Source organism: Rhincodon typus, chromosome 19, assembly GCF_021869965.1.
Source record: "Rhincodon typus isolate 14 chromosome 19, sRhiTyp1.1, whole genome shotgun sequence".
Classification (NCBI taxonomy): Eukaryota; Metazoa; Chordata; class Chondrichthyes; order Orectolobiformes; family Rhincodontidae; genus Rhincodon; species Rhincodon typus.
The window spans coordinates 56563336-56576523 of record NC_063350.1 but is presented as its reverse complement, the minus strand read 5'-3'; positions in this window follow the sequence as shown (position 1 = coordinate 56576523).

The window sequence follows — 13188 nt, the reverse complement described above, 5'->3', positions numbered from 1 at the left end:
AATGGTTCCTAAATTTGAAGATTGGAAGCTAAGAGTTTAAGATAGAAGGTCGTAATTTGAGTTACTTTTAAGAAAATTGACAAGAACCAAGAATAAGATGTTGGGATACAATTTCCCACTGATGTTCTGTGAAGCTCAATCTTACGATCAATGGAAAAATGAAGTAGAAAAGTGGACATGGGTCATGTTTTTGCTTTAATAATGGTTTCCAAAATCTTGCCAACAACTGAGGTCAGGCTAAATGGCCTACAGTTTCGTGTCTTCTGCCTCCCTCCCTTCTGAGACATGGAGTGTTACTTTACCTATTTTCCACTCCCCCGACACCAGTGACTCCTGAAAGATCATCGCCAATGCCTCCACAATCCCCTCAGCTCTCTCCTTCAGAGCTCTGGGGTGTAGTCCATCCAGTCCAGTAATTTATCCACCTTCCGATGTTTCAGATTCCCCAGCACCTTCTGCTTAGTGATGGCCACTACATTCACATCTGCCTTCTGACTCTCTTGAAGTTCTGGAATGCTGCTGGCGTCATCCACTATGATGCAAAATACCTATTCAGTTCCACTGCCATTTCTTTGTTCCCCATTACTGTTTCTCTAGCCTTATATTCCAGCAGTCCTATGTCCAGTTTTGCCTCTCTTTTACCTTTTAGATGTCTAAAAGAAACCCTTGCAATCTTCTTTTATATTACTAGCTAGCTTCTCCCCTTTATTGCATTTTTATTTATCCTCTGTTGGTTTATAAAGTGTTCCCAATCCTATGGCTTTCCACTAATCTTCACCACATTGTTTGCTTTTTCTTTTGCTTTTATGCTGTCCCTGACTTCCCTTGTCAGCCATGGTTGCCTTATCCTGCCCTTAATTTGTTACTTCTTCCTTGGGTTGACTTTCTGCTATGCCTCCCAAATAACCCCCAGAAACTATTGCTGTTTCACCATCTTCCCTGCTAAGCTGTCCTTCAAATCAACTCTGGCAAGCTCCTTTACTCAATTGTAATCTGTTAAGTCTGATTCAATCTTCTTCCTCTCAAATTTCAGCATGAATTCTATCTTACTATCATCACTTCACTCTTGGAGATCCTTCACCTTCAGCTCCCTAATCAACTTTGTTTCATTACACATCACTAAATCCAGAGTTGCCAGTTCCTTACTGTGCTGTACCACAAGCTGCTCCAAAAAGAAGTCTCATAGGCATTCTGCAAATTCTTTTTCTTGTGATATACTCCCAACCCGGTTTTCTCAGTTCATGTGCATATTGGAATCCCCAATGATTTATTTTCTTCCCTGAATCCTGACTACTGCTAGGAGGTCTGTACATAATTTCCATCAGTGTCTTTCTTCCTTTGCAGTGCCTCAACTCCACCCACACAAATTCTATGCCTTCTGAGTGTCTACGACTTCTTGCTATCAATTTAATTTCATTTCTTACTAACAAGGTAGCCTTGTCCTTCTGCCCATCTGCCCATCCTTTCGATAAGATGTGTATCCTTGGATATTTTAAGCCACTTTTAGAATACTACGTGCAATTCTGGTTGCCCTTCGATAGATGGGATGTTGTTAAACTTGAGATGGCACAGAAAAGATTTACAAAGATGCTTTGTAAAGGCTGGGAAATTTTTGCCCTGGAGCGTCAGAGGCTCAGGGATGACCTTATAGAGGTTTATAAAATCATGAAGGGCAAGGATAGGGTAAATTACCAAGGTATTTTTCCTAGGTTAGGGTTAAGTTGAGAGAGAAGAGATGTAAGAAGGACCCAAAGGGTATCATTTTCATGCAGAGGATGGTGTGTGTATGGAACAAGCTGCAAGAGGAAATTTTATTATAGAATAGAATCCCCACAGTGTGGGAACAGGCCATTCAGCCCAGCAAGTCCACACCGACTCTCCGAAGGGCATACCACCCAGACACATCCTCCTACCTTATCCTTGTAACCTGCATTTCCCATGGCTAATGTACCTAACCTACACTTCCCCGAACACTATGGGTAATTTAGCATGGCCAGTCCACCTAACCTGCACATCTTTGGACTGTGGGAGGAAATCGGAGTACCCAGCAGAAGCCCACACAGACACAGGGAGAACATGCAAACTCTACACAGACCGTCGCCCAAGATTGGAATACGAACCCTGGTCCCTGGTGCTGTGAGGCAGCAGTGCTAATCACTGAGCCACTGTGCTGCCCCAGTAGTGGATGTGGGTACAATTGCAACATGTAAAAGGCATCTGGATGTGTATATCAATAGGAAGGGCTCACACAGATATGGGCCAAGGACAGACAAATGGGACCAGGTCAGATTGGGATGTCTGGTCAGCGCAGACAAGTTGGGCCGAAAGTCCATTTCCATGCTGCATGACTCTGTGAGTCTATGAGTCCATGAGAGACAATCTAACTGTCACACCTTGACATTCAATGATATGCCAATCACTCAATTCACCACTATCAACGTCCTAGGAGTTACCACTGACCAGAAAATGAACTTGATTCACTGCACATTGTAACTTCAACAGCTGGTCAGAGGCAAGGAATCTTGAAGCAAATAACCCATCTCCTGACTGCCCAAAGCCTGTCCACTATCTACAGAGTGCAAGTCAGGCGTATGATGGAATACCCGCCTTTTGCCTGGTTTGGTGCAGCTCCAACAATAGTCAGGAAGCTTGGCACCATCCAGGACAAAGCAGTCTGCTTGATTGGCACACACACAAGTATCTACTCCCTCCACCAATGATGCTCAGCAGTAGTGTGTACTATCTGCAAGGTGCACTGCAGAAATTCACCAAAGATCCTTAGACAGTACCTTCCAAATCCATAACCACTTCCATCTATAAGGTAATGAACAGCAGACATATGGTAACACCATCACCTGCAAGTTTCCCTCCAAGCCACTTACCATTCTGGAGTGTCACGGTTCAAAATCCTGAAATTCCTAACTACAGTCCATGGACTGCAGCATTTCATTGAAGGTAGCAAGACAACTGAAGAGAAATTAATGAAACATTTAATGTCCTATACTTTATGAATAGTGGCATAGAGATTAAGAGTAATTTGGTTGTGTTAACCTTGTGTCAACTGGTTTTGCTTCAACTGGAGTATTAGGCCAGTTCTGGGCACTGGCCTTTTGGAAATGTTATCAAATTATAGAAGCATACAGTACAGATGAGGTTGTTCAACCCATTCAGTCTGTACCAGTTGCACTTTCTAGCACTTGGCCAATAGCCTTGAATGTTGTGGCAGTTCAAGTGCTCATCCAAGCACTTTTTAAAGGTTGTAAGATTACCCACCCCAACTACCCTCCAAGGCAGTGCATTCCAGTCCACTACCATTCTTTGAGTGAAAATATTTTTCCTCAAGTCTCCTCTAAACATCCTGGCTTAAAATTAGCCCAGCTTTGTTACTGATTCTTCAATTAAGGGGAACAGCTGCTTTAAATTCACGATGTCCATGCTCTTCATACATAATCTTATACACCACTGTCAGGTCCTCTCTCAGCCTTCTCTGCTCTAAAGGAAACAACTCAAGCTTATCCAGCCTTTCTTCAAAGCTAAAGTCCCAGGCATTATCCACGTGAATCCCTCTGCATATCCTTCCTATCATGTGATGATCAGAACTGCATGCAATACTCCCAGCTATGGCCTAACCAAAGTTTTGTACAGCTCCAACATAAACTCTCTGATCTTACAATCAATGCCCAGAGACCCATGTGCCTCTTAACTACCCTATTAACCTGCTCTCCCACCTTCAGGGATCTCTGCTAAGCACCCCATGATCCCTTGTTCCTTTGAGCTCAATAGTATCCTCAGTGATTTTCCAGTAAGATGGCAGTGGAGCAGCACTCCTGAGCACGGGGTTTGTCTGCTTTTCTTTTTGTTGCTTTTCTTTTTATCTCTCCTCTTGTTTATTTTTCACTTTTATTTTATTTTACTAACTTCTTGGTGAAGAGCTTGGTCGCAGCGACATTATCAGTGGTGGCAACAGGGGCCAGTAGTGTGGACTCATGTAGGCCCAGAAGTGTAGGCTTGACTAGGCCCAGCCACAAGGACTCATGGCGATGGCATCAGAGGCAGGTTTGGGTTCCTGGCAGCTTCTGCGTCATCAAAGCAATCCTAGCACTGACGCATGGCCACTGCTGCAGAGGCAAGTTTGGGTTCCTGATGGTTCTGCATCCAACACAGGTTCTTGGTGATGGTGGTGCAAGCAAATTTGGGCCTAGTACGAGACCTGACAGCATCAGCGGTGGCTGCTTTGGAGAGGTGGGCCCAAAGTAGAATCATGGCAGTGGTGGGATCAAGCTTGGGCTGGTGTGATACCTGGCAGCATTGGTGGCATCTGCATTGGCAAGGTCCAGTAAGAACTCATAATGGCGAGGGCATCGGTTGAGGCGAGATGGCACTGAACAATGGCAACTTTCATTCTGGGGGTGCAGTGAAACGGACTTGTGCCTGGCCACCAGGCCCATGGCCCATGATGGGGGGCATAACAAGCTGGACTGCAAAGTTGGACACTTTCTTTATTTCTTAATTTTTCAGCCTTTATATTCTAAGTTTTTGTTCATTTTTCTGTGCTCTAAGATGGCACCGGCGAGTAGTGACACTATACAATACATTTCACTGTATTTTGTAACAAGATACATGTGACAATAAATAAATCAAATCAAATCAGGTTCATTGAGTACTCCCTTGTCTTGTTAATTCTTCCAAAGTGGATCATGTCAAAGGTGTGAAAACATGACAATATAAAGTATATAAAAAATCGTATAAAATTATGAAGGGAATAGACACGATAGAAGCAGGGAAGGTGTTACCACTGGTGGGTGAAACTAGAGATAGGTGACATAGGTGGGGTGGAAAGTGAGGACTGGGGGATCCTATCAGTGTTGTGGAAGGGAAGAGAAGGGGTAAGGGTAGAAGCGCAGGAAATAGGTTGGACATCTTCAAGGGCCCAGTCAACCACAGCGGTGGGAAATCCTCTGTTGAGACAAAAGGTGAACATTTCTGAAGCTAACCTCCCCCCCACCCCTCCACCACCCCGCCACCCTCCTGATGCAACAGATACATAGAAACTGGGAGAATGGAACTGAGTCTTTACAGGAAGCAGGATGTGAGGATGTGTAATCCAGGTATCTATGGAGGTTGGTCGGTATCATTGGATATCAATGGCCACCATATCACCAGAAATGAAAACAGAGATGACAACAATCCCTTTATCTGCCCAAGTTCCTTTTCTCTCTTTCTCTGGATTCTGTCTTCACCTATTTGCTCATTCCTTCCCCCTCACCATCAATCATCAGCATAAATTTCACCTTTTCCTTGCTGTTATCAGTTCTGAATAAGGGCCCCTGGACTCAAAACATTAACTCTGTTTTCTCTCCGCAGATGTTGCCAGACCTGTTGAGTTTCTCCAGCAATTCCCGTATTTGTATGTTACATATGCCCAGCATACACAGTTCTTTATATTCGATTGATTAGGAGTTCCCTAGTTTCTTTCCACTGTGTGGACTTCCAAGGCACACCGATCAGCAGGTGTAGAATCACAGCGTTGAGCAGCTTAGAGAGAACGTTGGGACTGTTTCCTTTGAGAACAAAAGGCTAAGAGGAGATTTGATAGAGGTTTCTGGACAGAGGACATAGAGGAGAAATTTTTTCCTTTGTTACAAAGATCTAGAGCAAAAGGGAACAAATTAAAGTAAACTGGCAAAAGAAGTATTAGAGATATGAGGAGAAACTTTTTCACATAAGTTGTCAACAATTGACTGCCTGAGAGTTTGGTGGAGGCAGATTCTGTTGAGATTTTCAAGACGGAATAGAATTATTACCTGAAAGTGAAGAATGTGAAGGATTATACAGAGAAGACTCGGGAGTAGTGGTAGGCAAATTGCTGCTTCAAAGAGCAAATGTAGACACAGTGGGCTCAATAGTTTTTTTTCTGTAGCAATTTTATTGCCTTTCTGTGCGATATATTAGTAGTTTGATTGGACCAAAACTGTTACTTATTTTTGTAGTCAATTGGATACGGTGAATGAAATTAGGTTTATTCTATTAATCTCCTGATATACAGGATAAATCACAGGGTAGCTCCTCGACAGAGTGCAGTTTTGTCTCTCATGACTTGGAGTCAAAAAGTGCTGTTGGGCCATGATATGGTTCCTATTGATTGATTGAGATTATGCCCTGCTGTTGACATTTGCATTTTGTGGAGAAATCTGTTTAGCTATATGGTATGTATTTAATGAAATCCTTTAAACAGAATGTGATGGCAAACAGCCAACTAGCAGGTTTTGTTGGAGGCAAGTTTGACAGTCTAATTAAGTAATCTGGTTAAATGAAAGTGCTTTTATTTCTGAACAGGTCTGAGCATTGACAGCTGTTACTAAGCAGGGTTCAGTTACTCCGGAGGTGTTAAAACTGGGAGCTCTTGATTGGACTGTAAATTTCAAGAAAAACTTCAAAGACACAGAATTAATTAAGAGATGAGAAGTTTGTCATTGACAGATGAGACAGCCTGTGGGCTGCTCCTTCTGTCAAGGCAGAATGGAATGTTCTACATTGCAGACCGCAACATTCATTTACACAGACTGCTGCACCAATTTGGAAGAAAACTGAAACAAGTTGAACAAAACAAACCTGTGAACATGTCTCACTGCACCTTTCTTCTAATTCTTTGCCACAGATAAGAATGAAGATGGGACAAGATGAGAGAAAGGGCAAATTTGAAACATAAAGCGGAATTGATGCAACAGAGGAGAATAGGGGTAATGGAGAGACAAGTGAAGGGAAGTGCAGATGTATTGAAAACAGGAGACAGAGAAGATTGGAGGCAGTGTGTGAGATTGGAAAGGGGGGAGTATTGAGGGAAATGGAGCAGGGAATGGCAGAGAGAAGTGGATTATCATTTTCATGACTGCATCCTTTGGACTTAAGTGAGTGAAGGTAAGGTTGGACGTAGGGAATAACCAGGGTGAGACGAGAGAGTGATGGCTTTAATGAATACTTAGGCATCAAGGTGGAGGTGCGGGGAGGATTCAGTTGAGCAGAAGCTGCAGAAATGTAGCAAATTAAGGGTCAAAGAAAAAGCCATTGGAGGTTTGAAGATGAATTAAATTTTAGTAATATTTTTCCAAGGACAGAGAGATAAGGAAGTGGATTTAGAAGTAGAAAGGGTGACGCAGGGTGTGGAAGGGTGCAAGCAAAGAGTAGAGAAACTGGGGGAGAGATGGAGAGGGAAAGAGGATGGGAATGAGGAAAGGAATAGTGTGGACAGAGGGCAGGGATGGGGATGTGCAAAGGGATTCAGAGCAAGAAGGGACGGAGTATGATGAAGAGGAAAGGCCTCTCAAACCCTTTGGCTAGTTCTGATCGATTCATCATTTACTTCAATAACTGCAGCATATTATTGTCTCTTGACTGGACACATTTGCTGACACATCATTCTGTTATATGCTATATTCATTGGTTTGAAATTGGTCCAAATTAACTCCAACTTTTCTTTCTCATGTTCTGTTCTACCCGTTGCACCATGTGTATGTCAATTCAATCCCAAAATTGACTTAGATCCACATAAGTGGACAGCCTAGTCTGTCACACCATCTATTTAACATTTTTTGTGTGATTTTGCTCCGGAATGAAGACAGTACTCTCCATCCTACCCCCAAAATCAGTAGCTATATAACAAACATGTTGTTTCGACTGCGCTCCCCTTACAGTTAATATGAATGGAACCTAATATTGTGGTGGGGGAAGAAATTCAACCATGAGTCCAGTTGGGTCAGTCCATTTCCCCATTTGGGTGGGTTGGGGGAGAGTCTAGTTGGGTCAGTCCATGTCTCAGGAGAGCAAACAATGATAGATTTTTGTGCTAATCAACTGCTGATTGGTGCCGGAGAGAGGACTTGATCCAGATGTAATAGATTGGTCTATATTCATATAAAAGGTTTCCCAAAGGGGACCTCTTGTGTCACAGTGGTAGTGTCCCTATCCCTGGACTGGGAGGCTGGGGTTCAAGTCCCACCTGCTCCAGAGGTGTGTAATAACATCTCTGAACAGGTTGATTAGAAAAATAGATTAAAAAATCCAAACAAAATAGTAATTTGATCCAAATTTCTGGAATGGCACTTGGGAGTGGAAAACAGGTAACAGGAAGACAGCCTGATCCCAGGACATTATTATAAGACAAAGAACTGTGGATGCTGGAGATCTGAAATAAAAAACAATCCTAGAAATTTCAGGAGAAGTTCAGCATGCCACAGCATCTGTGGAGAGAAAACAGAGTTAATGTTTTGAGTCTGAAGAAGAGTCACTGGACTCAAAACATTAAATCAGTTTTCTCTCCACAGATGCTGCCAGACTTGCTATGTTTCTCCAGCAATTTTTGTTTTTGACCCCAGGACATATTGGGCCTGGGGTGAGTGCCTGAACTGGGTCTCAGGATAGGGAGCAGAGTCTGATCCCAACCAACACTGCTTATCAAGGAGGGAAAATCGTTTGATCACAGTTCACAGTAGGTCTCAAGGTGGGTGCACAGACTGATCCCAGCTCAGATTGGGTCTCTGGGTGGACACACAATCTGATTCCAGCACACACAGTGTCTCAAGGAGGGACACTAGCCACACTGCAGGGTTCTGACAGAGCAAACAGTTGACATTGATGTTTGGAAGTGAGTACTGATGAAAATGTGATAGTTTTCAGTGACACCAAAACTTAGACTGTCAGGGTACTGATGTTGAAGACTCAATCTTTTTGAATGTGGATGTAATTAAAAATCTGGAATGACTGCCAGCAAAAAGCTGTTAAATTGAATTTAATTAAACTTTTTCAAACTTTTTTCAGACTTTTGGTATCCACGTGTATTAAGGAATATGAAACTAAGGTGGGAATATATAATTAATTTATCAATCAACCATTATCTAATTGAATGGTTGAACAGGCTTGAGAGGCTGAATGGTCTCCTCTTGTTACTATCATTACCTTGCCATCCAACAGGTGATTTTTGCTGCCCTCACATTACCATTATATTAAGTCAGAGTGTAAAATTTCTCTCTTTTCCAATATGAAATTCAAATAAATAGCTGTTACAATGAATATTAACACATGACAGCTATAGTTATGGGATCGTAGAACCATACAATACAAGGAAAGACCCTTTAGCACATCAAGTCTACACCTCCAAAGCTACACAAAATCGAACTAGTCCCACTTTGCTGCACTTGGCCCCAAAGCTTTGAATGTAATGACACTTCAGGTGTTCACCCAAGAACAATGAATTCTCTGTATCTGCAAAATTATGAATTGCAAATTTGCTTATCCTTGCCAATAAGTCAGTAACAACAACATTCAACATCCGTGGGTAAAAATTGCATATCTGCGATTTTTGACCTATTTTAAATGAGCTCTGCCCTTGTGAATTTCATCATTTGCGGGGGTTGTCAGGAATAGTACTCTCACCGATATGGAGGAATGACCGTACTTGGCTTGAACATGGTTTACTGGACATGAAATGTTAACTTTGCTGTCTCACCATGATGCTACCAAACATGCTGAGCTTTTCCAGCAATTTCTGTTTTTGTGTACTCGTGAGGTTTCCCATCTCTAGTACCCTCCCAGGGCAGTGCATTCCAGATTCCCAAAAAAGTCTTCCCCAAATCCTTTGCCTGTCCCTTTAAAATTATTAATGGTCAATATAGCCTATAGCATATTATGAATAACTGCAGGGTATGTTCATTTAAGGGTCACAGAATATTATGGTATTCTTTACAGATAGGAACACAGAATTTTCGATACAAAGTACTGAAGTTCATTGAGTTTATCTTCTTCCATCTTGTTAGGTAACATGACATGAAATATTGACGTTGTTTATTAGTTTACAACAGATCCAGACTTGTGGCTAGAAACTGCAGTGGTGCCAAGTTATTGATATCATGGAAGTAAAATCCGAGCAACTACCTATGGCCATGTCTGAAATTATTCACAAATTGCACCTTGTATCTTCTTGTCCAATGTACTGGAAGTATTGGAATGTTTTCCCTCCACAATGCAGGGTCACAAACTCTTTATTCATGCACCCCCTTTTCTTACACAGGCCTGAAACATATTCTGTAGGAGGCAATCTTTCTCCCACTGTGCAACTTTTATTGTATCTACTGATGCTCTGAAATGCTTCCCAATTCATTTTGGACAACAAGACAAAACTACGATCATGATCACTGATTCGTTTCCTGTCTAAACCCACTCACCACCCACTTCCCTCCAAAACGTCTTCTTCTCTAAATCAGACACAGAGACACATCTGTTGTGTTTCATGCTGAATGTTTAATGCATACCACAACCACAATTGGAGTGAAAACACTTATTACAGAAGTAGAGGTCACATGATCGTGGCAAGCCAGCCACTACTCCATGTACTACTGAATTTCTCTCTTCCTTATCATAAACAACGGCAAAAATACTTGCATGCACTACCACTTGCAGTTACAAGTTATCCCAAGTGATCATTTAAATTGTCAACAAAAAAAGCTATAATTAGTGAACAAAACTGTGAGAATTCTAGTCTATCTTGCTTTCTAGGTCTAGTCTGTGCACATGCACTTCATCCAATATCCCTAAAACTTTCAGGCCTTTTAACGATATGCATGTGAGTTGTTGTCAATTTCTCTGGGATCAACTTGTTTCTTGGCTGATATTCTTTCCCTGGAGAGTATTATTTCTGTTGTGAGTGTTTGATGAGAACAAGACACTTTCTTTCTGATTCAATACCTATACCGGTTTGCTTAATTTCAGAGATGCTGCTATAGGTACATGACCTATGTACTTGGCTCCCAGCATTTTCACATGCAACTTTTACTTGTTGTTCCATTCTTATTTCTCATTATGCTTTTTCTTCAGCTCCTTCTGTGATGATTGCCTCTTCCACTTTCATTTGCTTATCATCAGCTGATGGCTCCTCAAATTAAAAGAAAAGTCTTGGTCATGGTTCCTTCCATTTTTTAGGACCTTCTGGGTCAGAGGAGCCACTGGTTTCTCTATCTTGTCTTTCAGGCTGTACTTGAGTGCAGCTGGAACTCTCCTTGATAGATGCTTGATAGATGATGATCACATACTCTCATCTCCTTTTAGTTGGAATTCCAGGAAGACATTCTCAACCAGTAAAATACATAGAGTCAAAGAGTCCTACAGCACGGAGACAGGCCCTTTGGCCCAAACTGGTCCATGCCGACCAAATGTCTATCCATGCTAACCCCATTTCCCTGCACTTAGCCCATATCCTTCTAAACCTTTCCTATCTATATATTCAGCCAAATGCCTTTTAAATGTTGTTAATGTACCCGCCTCAACCACTTCTGCTGGCAGCTCATTCCATATGCGTACCACCCTCTGTGTAAAAAAGTTAACACTCAGGTTCCCATGATGTCCTCTCGTCCTCGATTCCCCAACCCTGGGAAAAAGACTAAGTGCATCCACCCTATCCAGGCCTCCCATGATCTTATATACTTCTATAAGATCCCCCCTCAGTCTCCTATGCTCTCAAGAAAAAAATCCTAGCTTGTCAAACCTCTCCCTTTCACTCAGAGCCTCAAGTCCTGGCAACATCCTTGTAAATTTCTTCTGGTATTCTGCTCAAATGGATCATAAAAAACATTGAAAGCATCAGAGAGGGATATGGTTTTGTTCGCTATTTTGTTCTGCTTCATTTTGTACCATGTTATGTCATGTAGGCCTTGCCACAGGCAGTGGGTGCCCTCAAAGTATCTCAATGGGGACAAGGAATGTGACTTTCAGTCAGCTCAACCACCCTGTCTTGTCAAGACGGCTGTGAGAAGAGACAAAACTCATGAAATACATACCATAAGGTTAGAGAACTCCAGCTCCATTCCCCACAGCAGTCCTGTCTTTTAGATGTAAATGTGTTGTTCCCACTAGTTCATAGGAGGGAATGTTTAAGGGTATTAGTGTTGAAGAAAAAGAATGTCTGAGAGGGGTAAAGGACAGAATTTATTTGGTTAGAACTAGGAAAATATAGAGATACCATGACAATTTATTTATTTTATTCTTTTGACCACATTAGTATCAAGGAATATGTTTCCAAGGAAATTACCAAGGGGTGAAAAAAGCAATAGAATAACGATAATGGAGAGAATATAATTATTGTATATATTCTGGGGCAGTCATAATATAAAGGCTAGAGGAGGAAGGGTTTCTGAAGTGTGTTCAGGAGAATTTCTTGGTTTGTATATTTCCAGCCCAATAAGTAGTAAGCCAATGGTGAATCTGGGTCTGGGGAATAAGATTGGTTAAATAATAATTAGGGGACATTTAAAGGACAGTAATCATAGTATCATGAGAATAAGGAACCATGCCAACAAAAATAATGAATGCAGAGAGTCCCAATGTGAGGAGAGATCCAGGTCAGGTAAAATGGAGGAAAAGATTGTCAGAGGAAACTTTAATAGAACAATGCACTATGTGCATTGAAGAAGGATTGAACACATTTACATGAGGGAGAAATGTAGGTCAAATAGATCCAGAGCTCCCTGGATGATGAAAGAGATAGAAAGATGAAGCTTGGGACATATAACAGATATTAAATAGATGATGCAAGTAAGAACCAGGCTGAAAATTCAAAGAAGGAGTGAAAAAGAAACAAGAAAAGCAGAGTATAAGTATTCTCTAACATAAATTGGAAATCTGAAAGTCTTCTATGGACCTAAAAACAACTTCAGGCTGGGATTGGAGGATTGGGACCATTTAGTTGACTGCTGTACACAGTCAGCTTGCACAAGACAGACTGAATGGCCCTCTTCCGTAACCAGTGTATGATTCTTTGATCAGAATTATGAAATATCTTCTTAAATATCTGGCTCTGCTGTCTGTGATCTTGCCTTTTAATTTATTTTGCCAAAATGTTAACCAACTACCTTCCCAGCTTTATAACTCCTTTATTTAGATTTACAGCATTAGTTTCAGACTCAAAGTTTCTCAATTTCGAACTGAATGTGATATTCTATCATGTTATGATCAATTTCCTACAGGATCCTTGAGTACACAAAGGGTGCTGCTGAGTAAGATTCTGGGAGGAGTTGTCTTAGCCGCTGCAACTGAAGAGGGGAGCACTGTAGAGCTGGTGTCAGTGAATCGTGTGAGGGCATCCAACAGAGGGTGCTGCTGAGTAGGATTCTGGGAGGAGCTGTCTTAGCCACTGCAACTGAG